The sequence below is a fragment of the Bubalus bubalis genome, chromosome 2 (genome assembly GCF_019923935.1).
Source record: "Bubalus bubalis isolate 160015118507 breed Murrah chromosome 2, NDDB_SH_1, whole genome shotgun sequence".
NCBI classification, from domain to species: Eukaryota; Metazoa; Chordata; class Mammalia; order Artiodactyla; family Bovidae; genus Bubalus; species Bubalus bubalis.
In genome coordinates, this window is record NC_059158.1 from 43,147,606 (window position 1) to 43,163,326 (window position 15,721).

At 39.8% G+C, this 15,721-nt stretch overlaps 1 protein-coding gene and 1 pseudogene across 4 annotated transcripts in view; one reads left to right on the forward strand and one right to left on the reverse strand.

Moving 5' to 3' along the window:
* ILRUN (inflammation and lipid regulator with UBA-like and NBR1-like domains) overlaps window positions 1–15,721 on the forward strand; it is a 105,757-nt gene that overhangs the window by 67,452 nt on the left and 22,584 nt on the right. The gene's annotated exons all lie outside the window — the stretch shown is intronic.
* LOC102412550 lies at window positions 2,498–2,660 on the reverse strand (annotated as a pseudogene).

Below are 15,721 nucleotides of genomic sequence, written 5' to 3' on the forward strand. Positions count from 1 at the left end.
ATACAGAAGAACCTTAAGTGCATATTACTAAATGAAAACCTGGTCTGAAAAGGTACAATTCCAACTGTATTAGCATAGTAGAAAAGGCACAGCTGTGGAAACAGTGGTTGCCAGTGGCTGGTGAGGGAATAGGCAGAGCACAAGGCAGTGAAACTATTCTATGGGATATTATAGTGATAGAGACATGTCATCATACATTTATCAAAACCCGCAGAATGTGCAACACCAAGAGTGAACCCTAGCTGTTGACTTCAGATGATAATAATGCATCTGTGTAGGTTCATCAGTTGTAACAGATACATCACTTCATGGGATATTGATGGTAAAAGAGATGGTGTGTATGTGGAGCAGAGAGTATATTATCTTCTCAGTTTTGTGGTGAACCTGCATCTACTTTTAAAAATAATACAATCTGTTTAAAATGCTTCTTTTCAATAATAGTAATAATAAACATTAGGAAATAATAACATTCTAGGTCAAATGTGTCTGAAGGGGCTTCCCCAGAGATGCAGTAATTTAACTGGAAAGATTCAGATTGGCAGCATATCACATTTCCAGGTTGTAATAAATAAGTATAAACTATGGTTGAGCTTGACTAATGCAGTTTGACTTGAATTGAAGGTTCTGTGTGTGCAAAGAGTGGGAGATAGATCGAAGGTGGCGGTCGTCTGAAAGAGATGAGTAGCAGACTTGTGGTCCAGACTGAAAGGCTCAGTGTGCTGCCCCGCAGCAGCCAGACGGTAGTGAGGGTGGCTCCCGCTGCAGGCGTGGAAAGTCTCGGTGGCCTGGAGGAAGTCCTGAGACCCCAAGTTGGTGGTTGCTGCTACTTCAGTCTAGGGATGATAATCATTTGTTCTCTCAAAGCTCTGTGCCCAGATTCAAGCCAGGAGAATATTCTGGCCTGTTAAGGGGCTGGAGTGGAAATGAAGAGGAAGGGGTACTTAGGAACAAAAAAAAGTTAATGCAAAATGATAGTTTAAATACCAGTTTAATTCTGTGTGTTTCATGCCAGTTGCATAAGTTTGGCTCTTAATGTGCTATAGTTTTGATTCCCTTTGTAGTTTTGATTATACTTTGAGATTTAAATTAGTAATTTAAGTTGCTTAAATGTATTTTCAGGCTGTATTGGTTTTCTGCAGTTGCACTATCATCCATTCAGTTATATTAGTGGGCTATAAAAGTTTTAATTATTAGAATGTTAATATTTTCATCTTTTTTGCCAGGAATAATTGTGTCCATGAGTACTGTGTCTTTACTGGTTTGTGGAACACTCAAAGCTGACTGGGGAGGGAAGGAAGGGGGAGGTAGGGAGGAAGTGCTGCAAGTTGTTACGGATAAGCCACTAGTCCAGGAGTTAAAAGATCTGACTTCTGGTTTTGATGCTGCCATGTAATATATTACTGATTGACCCTGAGCTACTAATTCAAAGTTACTAGACCTCAGGGTTTTGTTTGTTTAATTGCGGTGAAATAAATACCCATAACAATTTACCATCTTAACCATTTTTAAGTATACAGGTCAGTGGCATTAAGTGCATTCACATTGTTTTATAACCGTCAGTACCATCTATCTCCAGAACTCTTGCAAGAGTGAAACTCTGTACCTATTAAATATTAACTCCTCTTTTCCTTCTCCCTCCAGCCCCTGACAACCACCATTGTACTTCCTATCTCTCTAGGTACCTCAGATAAGTGGTATCACAGTTTTTGTCCTTTTGTGACTGGCTATTTATTTCAGTTCATCTTAAAGGTTCATCCAAGTTTTAACATGGTTCAGAAATTCCCAGTTTTATAAAGCTGAATTATATTCCATTGTATGTATATTCCACACTTTAAAATCATCTATCCATTGATGTACACTTGGATTGCTTCTTCCTTTTAGTATTATGAATAATGCTGCTATGAAAACAAGTATACAAATCCCTCTTCAAAACTGCTTTTAGTTCTTTTGGGTGTATACCTAGAAGTGAGGGTTGCTGGACCATGTGGCAAAATATTTCTAATTTTTTGAGGAAATGCCATACTGTTTTCCATAGTGGCTATACCATTCTACTCTCCCCAGGGTACAAGAGTTCCAGTTTCTCCACATCCTTGTCCAGACTTACTATTTTCTGCTTTTGTTTTGTTTTTGACAGTAGCCATCCTAATGAGTATGAGATAGTATTGCATTGTAGTTTTAATTTATAGTTCTCTAATGATGAATGATACTGAGCATCTTTACCTGTGCTTTTAGGTCCTTCTCTTTGTCTGTTCAAAAGTCCTTTTGCACATTTTACCCCCCAGCATGAATACTTTTATATAACTGAGGGAAAATAAGTCACATATTTTGAAGATGAATCCATTGAGATTAGTTAGTACGTTTTTAAAAGATTTCTGTAGTCAGTTGACTGTTTCATTCACATTAAAACATAATTGAAAAGGGTTGTTTTTTTTTTTTTGATGTACATTGTCTCTGTGGTAAGGTAGATGTCCTGGGTGACCCATTCAAGGAAGTTCACTTAGTCCAACTTAATGAAGCCTATATCCTTCAGGTACTGTTGGAAACAGCATATTAAGGCTGTGTTTTTGGATCAGACAATGCGGGTTTGAGCAGATGCAGCAAGAGCAAGAACCCTGGCCTGGTTTTCCTGGATGGCTCCAGTAGAGCCGCTGGTGACCCATCTTTCTTTCTCAGATGCAATCAGGCACAAGGCCCTTTGCCCATTTTAAAACTCAGGTTATGAGTTTTATTTTTTAGGAGTTCTTTATATATATTGGATTGACCAGTGTATAAAGTAGTTCTGTAAGATGTTAACAGAAAAACCCAAACCAACTTTTTGGCCCATTATCAGATATTGATTTGTAAGTATTTTCTCCATTCCATGGTTTGCCTTTGCACTCTATTGATTGTGTCATTTGATCCACAAACATTTTAATTGTTTTTTCCCTGGGTTGTTTGTTTATTTTTAATGACACAAATATGAATATTTTTACTGATAAAAGGTACAATTCACAAAGAAGATAGAGATCATAAAACATTAGACACCTAACAGAAACCAGAATATATAAAGCAAAAATAAGAAGAAATATAAGGGAAAAAAAAATATATATATTATCATAGTGAGACACGTTAACATTTCTCTGAGAATATTTTATCAAGTGCAGAAAAAATAGGAATAGGAGCATCTTGAATGATGTCATTAATAATTTAAATATAATAGATTTAATAAATATAAAGTAATACCTGTACATTTGTAGTTTTCAAAAAATTCCAAAATAATTTTGATATGCATCTGGATTTTAAAAAGTAATTCTAGAGTTTTCTATTAAATGTTAGTTTTGATAATATAGAATTCTATTATTTTTCTGCTGACCAATCATGATACAATGGTATTGTGAGTAATAGTTACATAATCGCAATAGTGAAAGGTGTTTTACAAGTTTCACAGTCAATAGCCAGACAAAAAATAAAAAATAATTACAATTGCAAGTCACAATAATAACATGATTAACCTAACAATATAACACAATTACATACATTTTGGGGGGTCAAGCAGAGTGATGTGCTAAGTGGAAGTGCATACACCTGCTCAGCCTGTCTGTGTCTTTTGGTTGGTGCATTTAATCCATTTATATTTAAGGTAATTATCAATATGTATGATCCTGTTATCATTTTCTTAATTGTTTTGGGTTTATTTTCTGTAGGTAGGTCTTTTCCTCTTGTTTCCTGCCTAAAGAAGTTCCTTTAGCATTTGTTGTAAAGCTGGTTTGGTGGTGCTAAATTCTCTTAACTTTTGCTTGTCTAGAAAGCTTTTGATTTCTCCATCAAATCTGAAGGAGAGTCTTGCTCCATAGAGTATTCTTGGCTGTAGGTTTTTTCCTTTCATCACTTTTAATAGATCATGTCATTCCCTTCTGGCTTGTAGAGTTTCTGTTGAGAAATGGGCTGATAGCCTGAAGGGAGTTCCCTTGAATGTTATTTGTCATTTTCCCTTGTTGCTTTTAATATTTTTTAGGGCTTCCCTGGTGGCTAAGATGTTAAGAATCCGCCAGCAATGTGGGAGACCTGGGTTTGATTCCTGGGTTGGGAAGATTCGCTGGAGGAGGGCATGGCAACCCACTCCAATATTCTTGCCTGGAGAATCCCCATGGACAGAGGAACCTCACAGGCTACAGTCCATGGGTAGCAAAGAGCTAGACATGACTGAGCGACTAAGCACAGCTCTGTCTTTAATTTTTGTTAGTTTGATTAAGGTGTGTCTCAGTGTGTTCCGTCTTTGGTTTACCCTGCCTGAGATTCTCTGTACTTCCCGTACTTGGTTGACTATTTCTTTTCCATGTTTGGGACGTTTTCAGCTATTAATCTCTTATTAATAATTATAAATATTTATTATAAATATTTTTATCTTATTATAAATATTTTCTCAGGTCCTTTTTCTTTCTTATCTCTTTCTGGGACCCCTACTATGTGAATGTTGGTGTGTTTATCCCAGAGGTCTCTTAGGCTGTCTTCATTTCTTCTCATTCTTTTTTCTTATTCGCTTCTACAGCAGTGATTTCCAGGAAAACAGACTCCAGTCTTGCAGGGCACAAACAAAACCTTTTGTGCACCAAGACTCAGAAGAAAGGAGTGACCCCACAGGAGACTGAACCAAAACTACCTGCTAGTGTTGGATGGTTTCCTGTGGGGGAGGCACGGATTGGCAGGGGCTCACCACAGGAATGGGGCAGCAGCCTGGAAGGTCCGCCTTGGAGGTCGCCATCAACCAGAGGGTTGGGTCACCTCAGGCCAAAAAATACCAGGGAGGGAGCACAACCTCACTCATCAGCAGATAGTTGGATTAAAGCTTTACTGAGCAAGGCCCTGCCCACTAGAGGAAGGCCCAGTTTTTCTCACCACCAGAAGGCGATGGCACCCCACTCCAGTACTCTTGCCTGGAAAATCCCGTGGATGGAGGAGCCTGGTGGGCTACAGTCCATGGGGTCGCTAAGAGTCAGACACAACTGAGCTACTTCACTTTCACTTTTCACTTTCATGCTTTGGAGAAGGAAATGGCAACCCACTTCAGTGTTCTTGCCTGGAGAATCCCAGGGACAGGGGAGCTTGGAGGGCTGCCGTCTATGGGATCGCACAGAGTCAGACACGACTGAAGCGACTTAGCAGCAGCAGTCCCTCCCATCAGGAAGCTTACACAAGCCTCTTAGCCTCCTCCATCAGAGGGCAGACAGAAGAAGCAAGAACCACAGTCCCACAGTGACTAAAACAAAAACCACATTACAGAAAGTCAATCAGCATGTTAAAGCAGAAAGTTATGTCTCAGATGAAAGGACAAGATAAAACCCCAGAAAAACAACTGAATGAAGTGGAGATAGGCAACCTTCTAGAAAAAGAATTCAGAATAATGATAGTGAAAATGATTCTGGATCTTGGATAAAGAATGGAGGCAAATATTGAGAAGATATAAGAAATGTTTACCAAAGACCTAGAAGAACTAAAGAAGAAACAGAGATGAATAATATGCTAGAAGGATCCATAGCAGAATAACTGAGGCAGAAGAATGGATAAATGACCTAAAGGATAACCGTTTTAATTTTGATGTAGTCCAATTTATCTTTTTTCTTTGGTGCTTTTGGAGTCAAAGCCAAGAAATTATTTCCAGATCCAGTGTCGTGACTCTTTTCTTCTAAGAGGTTTATGTCTAGATCTTTGATCCATTTAATTTTTATATATGGTGTAAGGTAGGGATCCAAATTAATCATTGTGCATGTGGATATCCAGTTTTCCCACCATTTGTTGAAAATATTTCCCTTTGCCATTGAATGCTTAGTATTCTTGTCAAAAATCATTTACCTTAAATGTGAGGGTTTATTTTTGAGCTCTTTATTCCCTTCCATGATCCTTATGTCTGTTTGTAAATACCACACTATTTGGATTACTATTGTTTTGTTGTAATAAGATTTGAAATCAAGAAGTGTGATACCGCCATTCTTCTTTTTCAAAATTGTTTGACTCTTAGTGATGCTGAGATCAGTGAAAGGGTTCAAGTGGTAACAGCCTGATCCCTGCAAAGATCCTCCCCATCAACCAACCTTTTGCCTAATGTTTTTGTTCATTGATTATTGCCTGAATCATTTCAAATAGGGATTAGAGAATGGCAATTTTCCCCCACATTTATTAGCTGGGGTAGTTCTGGGGGGAAGAAGCTTTTCTTTATCAACAATGATTTATTTTCCTGAAATTCAGTTTTACAAATAAGGCTAGATTACATGCTTAATTCTTTACCTTTAATTGCAGTTCTTTAAGAGTAAGGGTTAATTGCTGTATTTACTTTGGTGAAACTAATGAATGATGGGCATTAAAGATTATATATCCTTTTTATAGGTATCATAAACTGTTAGATTTTATACAATAAATCTGTTTTACTGTTATTGTTAGAGTCCTCTACTACAGTTAGATGTCACCAATCATCAGACTTTATTCTTATCATTGACTCTATCTTCCAACAAAGTAACAAAGTAAACATTTTTTTTAATGTCACTTACAGTGCTAAGTACTTCTGCATACATAATTTAATATTTTTTTATATTTATCGAGCGCTCCTACCCTGTGTGCCGTCACCATCCTGGGACGTTTCCCCAGACATCTCCCTCCCGTGCTGCCCCTTTCAGTTAGTCCGCTGCTCTTCCTCTAGGTGCTCGTTTCTGTTTATTCATTTATGGAGTGTCCATTTGGAGTTGTGTTTTGCAGACACCAGCAGATGTATGTAAATGTGTCTCTTATCTTACAAAGGAGTGTTATAACTATAGATACTGATATACATCTTACTTTTTTTTTCACTTAATTCTAGAGATTAGTTTAGAAATCTTCATTCTTTTTCTGGCTGTGGTGTATTCTCTTTGCTAGATATGTCTTCATTTTTCTAGCTTAGACTCCATTGATGGACATCTGAGTTATTTAAAACTTCTTCCAATATGAAATAAAAATCCTTTGGAGACATAATATTGGCACACATTATTGTTTTACATGCCTTGAAAAAGTACGTATAGATTGGATTGATAAAAAAAATTCCTTGCTGTTGCGTATATTAATAATGTACTATTAATTTTTCTCTAGCTTCTTCCCCATTTCTCTTCTCTTTTTCACATTCCTGATAGTATCAGAAATGGATATTCCCTCCTGTTTGCCTAGTCTCATGAATTCTTTCCATTCAGGCTTCTGTTCCTCCTACGCCACTAAAACTGCTGCTCTTTTCAAAATCACCAGTGACCTACATGATGCTGCAGCCAGTGCTTTGTTCTCAGTTCTCAACTTAACTTGATTTGTTAGCTGCACTGGGTCCAGTTAATAATTCTGTTCTCCTTGATATACTTTTGTCACTAGGCTTCTTGAGTACTATATACTCCTGGTTTTCCTTTTTTCTTTGGCTTCCTCCTTCTCTTTCTTTTTTTCTGGCCTCCTGAATTCACTCCTCTTTCCTTTTGTTATCAGCTGGTGGTAGGCCTACTTCAGGGGAGGGTAGTTGTACAAGAAGAGAAGACTGGTAGGAAGGGGTGGAATCTCTGTGCTTCTAGGAGTTGAGGCTGGGAGTGGAGGAGAGGAGGGCATCTGGGTTCAGAGAGCACCTGAAATGAGCCTGTAGTCTGACAAAGGTGTATTGATTGACATGTGGTGAGAGAAGGCACTCCAGGGGAACTGTGGGGTGCCATGTCTGACACCGGCTGGGGTCAGCAGCTTCTGTAAGCTTGGGTTCCTGCTGAAGGCGCCAGAAAAGGCTCTGGGGAAGTGGGATCAATTTTGGATTGGCTGCTGTTTCTGAGGTAGGGCTAGAGGGGAGGATTATTAGGATTTGGGTGATGTTGTGGGAAAGGGCACTTTGGCAGTTGGATAGCCTCAGTGATAATAGATGGCTCTAACAAAGCTAATCTGGGGGCATCACTGATAAGAAAGCAAGTAGCCACTGAAAGAGAGTCAGTATAACATTTTACAGCATCTGAATGACCTTGCGAGAAATAGTGTCTCCTGTTACCTTTGTGTCTACCTTTCTCTGTGTTTGTCCTTCCAGCCCAATTAATGGCAATTTTCCCCCCATTCTGAGCCAGTTTTCATCTTTTGTCTCAGACCTGTTTATGTTTTCACTCTTCATTTCGTGGCACTGATTTTACTGGGCTTGGGAAGTAGGAATCCTTATTTCCTAAGACCTTATTAAATCCTAAGATTTAATAAGAGATTATTAAATCCTAAGATTTAATAAGAGATTATTAAATCCTAAGATTTAATAAGAGATTATTAAATCCTAAGATTTAATAAGAGATTAAATGACAACTAAAACCCCCTCTCTCCCCTCACCTGCCATGTTACCGCAGAAGCTCGTGATTATTACATAGGGCGTGATTTGAAAAAACTGTGAAAATGAATCATCTCTTTGTTGTTGCTTTTCTTTCTGAGCCTCTATACCTATTCCAGGCACTGAATACCCCTCACTGTCTCGTCTCATCCAGGCTTCTAGTGCTCTGTCCTGGGCTTCTCTTTCTTCTCCCCCTTGTGCTCTTAGGCCTATTGGCTAATCTAATGATGAGATTAATGTAGCTTAATATGTTCCTTATGGAGGCGTTTTCATTTTAAAATGAAATTCCTTACCTCACACCAGTCAGAATGGCCATCATCAAAAAATCTACAAATAATAAATGCTGGAGAGGATGTGGGGAAAAGGGAACCCTCTTGCACTGTTGATGGGAATGTAAATTGATACAGCCACTATGGAGAACAGTATGGAGATTCCTTAAAAAACTAGGAATAAAACTACCATGTGACCCAACAATCCCACTTCTGGGCATATACCCTGAGAAAGCCATAATTGAAATAGACACATATACCCCAGTGTTCATTGCAGCACTATTTAAAGTAGTAAGGACATGGAAGCAACTTAGATGTCCATCAACAGATGAATGGATAAAGAAGCTGTAGTATGTATATACAATGGAATATTGCTCAACCATAAAAAGGAACGCATTTGAGTCAGTGCTAATGAAGTGGATGAACCTAGAGCCTATTACAAAGAGTGAAGTAAGTCAGAAAGAGAAAAACAAATATTGTATATTAATGTATATATGTGGAATCTAGAAAGACGGTACTGAAAGGGTACTGCTACGAGCTGTGAAGGATGCTGGGATTCTTGGCCTCTGGAGGAGGGGAATTTGACCTGGAGCCAGTGACGAGGCTTGATCACTCAGAGCTTTATGTGTAGCAAAGTTTTATTAAAATATAAAAGAGATAGTGAAAGCTTCTGACATAGACATCAGAAGGGGACAGAAAGAATGCCCCCTTGCTAGTTTTTAGCAAGAAGTTATTTACCTGTTAGGAAGCTGCTAATTAGAGGAAGGAAACACCTCAAAACTGAGAGAGTTGCACCAGACCCCTCACCCACAACATGCATTTTGAGGTAGCATTGGCACCAGGTGAGTCATCCCCAGTCATAAAACAATTGACATGAATCTTGAAGAAAGGCAGATTTTCAAGCAAATACATAGTTCATTAACATAGCTTCAGTTCAGTCACTCAGTTGTGTCCGACTCTTTGCAACCCCATGGACTGCAGCACACCAGGCCTCCCTGCCCATCAGCAACTCCTGGAGCTTACTCAAACTCATGTGCGTTGAGTCAGTGATGCCATCCAACTGTCTCATCCTCTGTCGTCCCCTTCTCCCTTAAGGAAGATATTTCCCTGAGAAAAACTCATTGGTTAGCTCAAGATTTGAGATAAAGTTCAGTTCAAGTGGAACCCGTGCCTTGACAATGCAGGATTAGAAGAGAAAAGGAAAAAAAAAAGTCTGCCACTTGCAGTTTATTTCCTCTTGCTCCTTGGGGACTGTTAACGAACCTGTTTGCAGGGCAGCAGTGGAGATGCAGACACAGAGATCAGACTTAGGGACAAAGTGAAGTGGGAGGAGAGGGTGGGATGAATTGAGAGAGCAGCATGGAAGCAGACACACTACCATATGTAAAATAGACAGCCAGTGGGAATGTGCCGTGTGATTCAGGGAACACAGACTGGGGCAGACTGGGGCTCTGTGACGACCTGGTGAGGTGGGATGGGGTGGGAGTGGGAGGGAGGTTCAGGAGGGAGAGGACACATGTATACCTGTGGCTGGTTCTCGTTGATGTGTGGCAGAGACTAACACAGTATTGTAAAGCAGTTATCTTTCCATCAAAAGTAAATTTTAAAAAGAAATTCCTGAGAAAATATGAAACTAAGGGATACGTTTTTACTACACAGTGTGGCAAGATGGAGGGGAGTGAGGATGGGGAGGGAGGCGGAGTTGAGTAGAGGCAGCCCTGGAGCAGTCACTCTGCTGTAGATGGCGCCTAGGCCCCAGAAATCACGAGTTGCCTGTGAGGAGGGGATGAACTGGAGCCCGGCTCTCCCTTCTTCCCCCGTAGATGCTAAGGTAGGTGTTGTGTTAATAGTGAAAGTATCTAAGTGCCTGGGCAGGTGTCACAGGAGCAAAGCATGTGTGGAGTAAAGAGTACGGAAATACAGACTGGAGATTGAGGCTGGGCAGAGACAGACAGAGGTGTCGAGACCTGCTGTAACGCCGACCTTTGCACTGCCTGATAGAGGCATGTTTCAGGCCGCCAGACCACCAGCGCGCAGACTCTCCCTTCCAAATGCTTCTCACTGAAGCCAGGCAGCGCACACCCAGCATCCCTACTCTGGAAATGAAATATGAGCCCCCATGGCTTGTAGCCCAGCAGCTGACTAGAGCCTGTTTACCTCTGTAGACCCAAGTTGTTTCTTAATCCTCAGGGAGAAATATGGGGTTCCTACAGTGCTTTGAAGATGAGTTGAGCTTTAGGAAGGATTTGAATTTGCAGCCTCCAAATCCAAATCTAGGAGTGGCTAAAACCAGCCTGTGTCTCCTGGTGCTGTCTCACAGCTCTTGGGGATGAGCCCAAGGCAGTTGTTCTAGAGCTCAGAAGACTATGAGATTTCAGTCCTAGCCACAGTTGGAATTACTTTGAGGTGTCCTTATATAATGGATCTTTGAAAGTGGTACTTTCTGAAGCCTCCAGCCCTTTCCCCTTGGGACCCCAGATCAAGTAGAACCTATTAATGCAGCAATTTATCACTTGCTTTCCATGGCTTCCATTTGCATCTTGTGTGGGGCACAGGCAGGCTCTGGAATTAGGCAGTTTCAGCCCAGTATCCACATCAAACTGGTTCATTTGTGCAGTCCTTGCTGCTCCCATTTGAAGACTGTAATGCCCTTACTGCACTGCTGAGAAGGGGCTGACCTGTAAGGGTGAGATTTCCCTGCAGGTAGGAATGACTCGTGTCCAGCTGATGAGGTGGTCTTTTTGAGGCCTCTGAAGAACTGAGTGAGTGATGGCTCCTCCTGCCTGCCCTGCTACAGCTTTGTTCTGCCCGCTGTAGATCAAAGTACTCTCCTTTGTCATCACTTCACTACAGAGAGAACTGTTAGTGTTGACTTTGTTACAACTTTACCTTTTAATGTCTGAAAAGACACTTTTAAAATACTACACTAATTTATTTTAGTAAACTTGTAACAATTTTTAGCTTTACAGTTTAAGTTTCATAGATGAACAGAGTTCCCATGTACCCAGTTTGCCCCATTGTTAGCATCTTACATAATCATGACACTCTTGCTAGTGTGAAGGCATCAGTGTTGGTACCTTACTATGAACTCAACTCCAGACTTTGCATTTCATTGTTTTTCCTACCTTTCTGTGTCAGAAATCCTTCTGTTCCAGAAACTAGAGTCCCATGTTACGCTTACTGGTCATGTGTCCCAGTCTCCTCTGGTCTGTGACAGTTTCTGTCTTTCCATGTTTTTCATATCCCCTGATAGTTTTGAGGAATACTGGCAAGTATCCTTTATATAAACTGTCCTTTATAATGTCCTCCAGTCTGAGCTTATCTGATGTTTTCCACATTATTGGACTGATGTTACAAGTTTAGGAAAGAATACTATGAAAGTGAAGTGCCCTGAAGTGCCCTACGGCGAGTTAGGGGTACTTGATATTTGCAAAATATCTCTGATGAAACTAACCTTGGTCACTTGGTTAAGTAGTTTGTTTGCCAGTTTCTCCACCATAAAGTTAATCCTTTTCTCTTTCCCTATGCTATCACTAAGATAGAGTGGGTTGGGGAGGGTGTATAGAATTAAGCTGTACCTCTTGGAAGGGAGAGTATCTTTATATATTATATATCTATATCTATCTATATCTATCTATATATGTATGTATATTATTTGGAATTCTTTTGTAAGAAAGTTTGTCTCTTCTCCCTCATTTATTTATAGAACTATTAACTCATGTATATTTATTTTATAGTTGGAGTTACAATGCAGTGCTCCATTATCTTGTCGCCCACATTGTTCCAGCTCCAGAGGGAGCTCTTTCAAATGGCTCCTGTATTCCTGTAACATGCTCCATCTTTTTGTGTTTTGAGCACTTCCTTACTTTCTGGTGCAACAAGATGTTCCAGGCTTTTCTTAAATTTTCCATGCCCCAGCCCTAGAATTAGCCATTTCTCCAAGAAGCCCTTGGTTTTTTTCATTAGAGAATAGTGTTTAGGAACCAGTGAACACTAGGAGTGGCCATTGCTCCTGGGGAGTCATTACTTGTAGGTCACATTAGTAATTAGAGCTAGAGTGTGTGTGTATGCCCACTACCCCTGTATGCAGAATGTCTAATTTTTTCTGTTTCTTTATTTGTATATATATTAGGATAATGGTGAGTTTGTATTGATGTGTCTGACTTTAATCCAGTACCACAGGGTTTTAGAATGCCTTCTTTGCTTGCTTTACTGTAACATCCTTCTTCCATAAAGAAAAACCTTGCACCCACTATCCATTTACTTATATTCAGCCCAGTATACCCATTCCTGTACTATAAATATAGTGTAACCTATATTCCCACAAGAAACAAGTTTACCAGTTCTAATATTGTACTCATTTTTTTAAACTATTTCTATTGTAGTGGACAAATCATAGGTGCTTGTTTACTTTTATTATGATGTGATTTAAGTGTTTTTCATATTATTTAATCTGGGATGTGTTTGTATGTCAGCATGATTGATTAAGATGATGGATTTTGTCTACAAGTTTAATGTTTCCTTTACTCCACACTTCTGATAGTCTAAACTTAAGAGTTAAAAGGTTATGTTCTCTCTTCAGTAATTTATGACACATTTCTACAAAAGGAAGTATAGACTTATTAAAAGTTTATACTTACTATTACAGGTTTTATTATATGTAAAAGAGACGAGTTGAAGGAAATAAGATTTGCATTACCTTCTCACCCCAAAGTTCTGGCTCAGGTGCTTTTTAAAAATTTGCCTTAAGGCAAGACATCTAAACTCAGTTTCTCCATTTGCTCAGTAAGTCTTGACAGTGTAGGCTTGATACTTGGTTATATTTTCTTGGCTACTTTTCTAGTACATCCTGTGTTGACCCATTCTTGTTGTTGGTGCCAAAGATCATATGCCTATCAGTAAAGATATTATGGACCCGGGAAATGAGACTGACTTAACTAAAGCTTTCATTCCCTAGACACTTGGTTCCCAAATTCCTGTGGGGAAGAAAGAAATGTGGGTTTAAAAAGCTATACTAAGAGCTAGAAGTTCTTGATAATCATCATGGTTAACTTCTAACTTGAAGTCTGACCTTGGGCCATCACGTCTACCTCCAGACCACAAATCCTTCATCTAGGAAGTGAAACAGTTCCATTAAATAACTCCTAAAGTTCCTTACAGCTGTGGTTTTATCATCAGAGACAGTGAAATAACCTGGTATACGGCCATGCCATCCTGAATGCACGGGTTCTCTTCTGACCTCAGAAGCTAAGCAGGGTCGGGCCTGCTTAGTACTTGAATGAGAGAGAGTGAAATACCTGGTTGGCAGGTTTAATCTCAGTAGTTACGGTGCTCTGGCAAGAATTGGAAATGGTCAGCCTGTTTGAAATAAGCTTATTGGACCATTCTTTATCATCCTTTTAATTTGTTTAATTAAAACACATACACACACTATGTGTGGGGTGAAATGTGAGGTCTATAGGTAGAATGAGGAGGGCTCAGATGGTACCATGGAGAAGACGTAGTCTTCATAGTGTAGTGAAGAATTAGGAGTATGAAGAAGACTTCGTAATGTAGTCTGCAGAATGCTCCATTATGGTAGTGACTTTGGAGAATCAGAACTGGGCTGTTTATTATTTGGTGTTTATGAATCAGGGACTCCTTAAGTGACATTCCTTTTACAGCTATTATGTAGAATCTGTGAACAGTACAGAAAAATAGCCAAGGTGAAGAGACTATGATGGCTTAAGTATGATTAAGGCTCAGTGAGTTGTATTAAAGAAGCTTTCGCTCTCAAAGCATTAGTCTCGTACTGCTAACAGCCTTCAGAAAAGTCTGTTCCTTCTCATAAGAGTTTCGTGAGCTAAGAGAATGAAACATATGACCTATAGCCGAGTATGCTATCCATACCATGTATTTACAAGACGATTTTGGTAAACAGATGAGTGGAAGACAAAAGTAGGAATTAATATACTAAAAGACAAGGCATTTTGCTTGGAAAAAATTAATAATAGAGTGAAGGAATGTTGCCTTTGGTTAGAAAGTATAAAATAAGAGAGCACAGAATGAGTCTCCCTCAGTTGCCTGCCATTGAATTGTTCTTTAAAAGCCACATGGTATCAGTTTATGAGATTGAACCTTGTACGAAAGTCTTGAATGATAATGTCCTCTGACCCCCACTCCTGGCTCCTCTTCCACATTTCTAAATGAAGTGGTACTCTCCCTGTCTTTGTTTACAGTGTTAAATCCACAAGTTGAACTTTTTTGATATTAGTTTATGTAAAGTTTTACACTTGCTTTAACAGTGTGTCTGAAATGGATGTCCATTCCTTGATCCACACTAGTGTTACTAGCAGCTTTAGCTTCCTCTTCACAATAGGTAAAAAGAGTTGCTCATTATAGAAGTGAACAGTAGATGTCACTGCATCTCCACTCACTACCGCTGTGGCTCAGTTTATTTGGATACAACCAAGTTTTAATATAGCTTCCAAATCACTACCTTAAATCAAGTATTTACGGCTATCTGACAATTAAGATCCCCCTTTTCAGATATAGAATTGAAAACTGAGAACAAACATAATCCAGAAGAGTTTTCTTCAGTTTCCTTTTTAGCGTATTTGTTCTCAGTTCAGTTCAGTCGCTCAGTCGTGTCTGACTCTTTGCGACCCCATGAATCGCAGCATACCAGGCCTCCCTGTCCATCACCAAATCCCAGAGTTCACTCACACTCACGTCCATCAAGTCGGTGATGCCATCCAGCCATCTCATCCTCTGTCGTCCCCTTCTCCTCCTGCCCCCAATCCCTCCCAGCATCAGGGTCTTTTCCAATGAGTCAACTCTTCGCATGAGGTGGCCAAAGTATTGGAGTTTCAGCTTTAGTCCTTCCAATGAACACCCAGGACTGATCTCCTTTAGAATGGACAGGTTGGATCTCCTTGCAGTCCAAGGGACTCTCAAGAGTCTTTTCCAACACCACAGTTCAAAGGCATCAATTCTTCGGCACTCAGCTTTCTTCACAGTCCAACTCTCACATCCATACATGACCACTGGAAAAACCATAGCGTTGACTAGACGGACCTTTGTTGGCAAAGCAATGTCTCTGCTTTTTCATATGCTGTCTAGGTTGATCATAACTTTCCTTCCAAGGAGT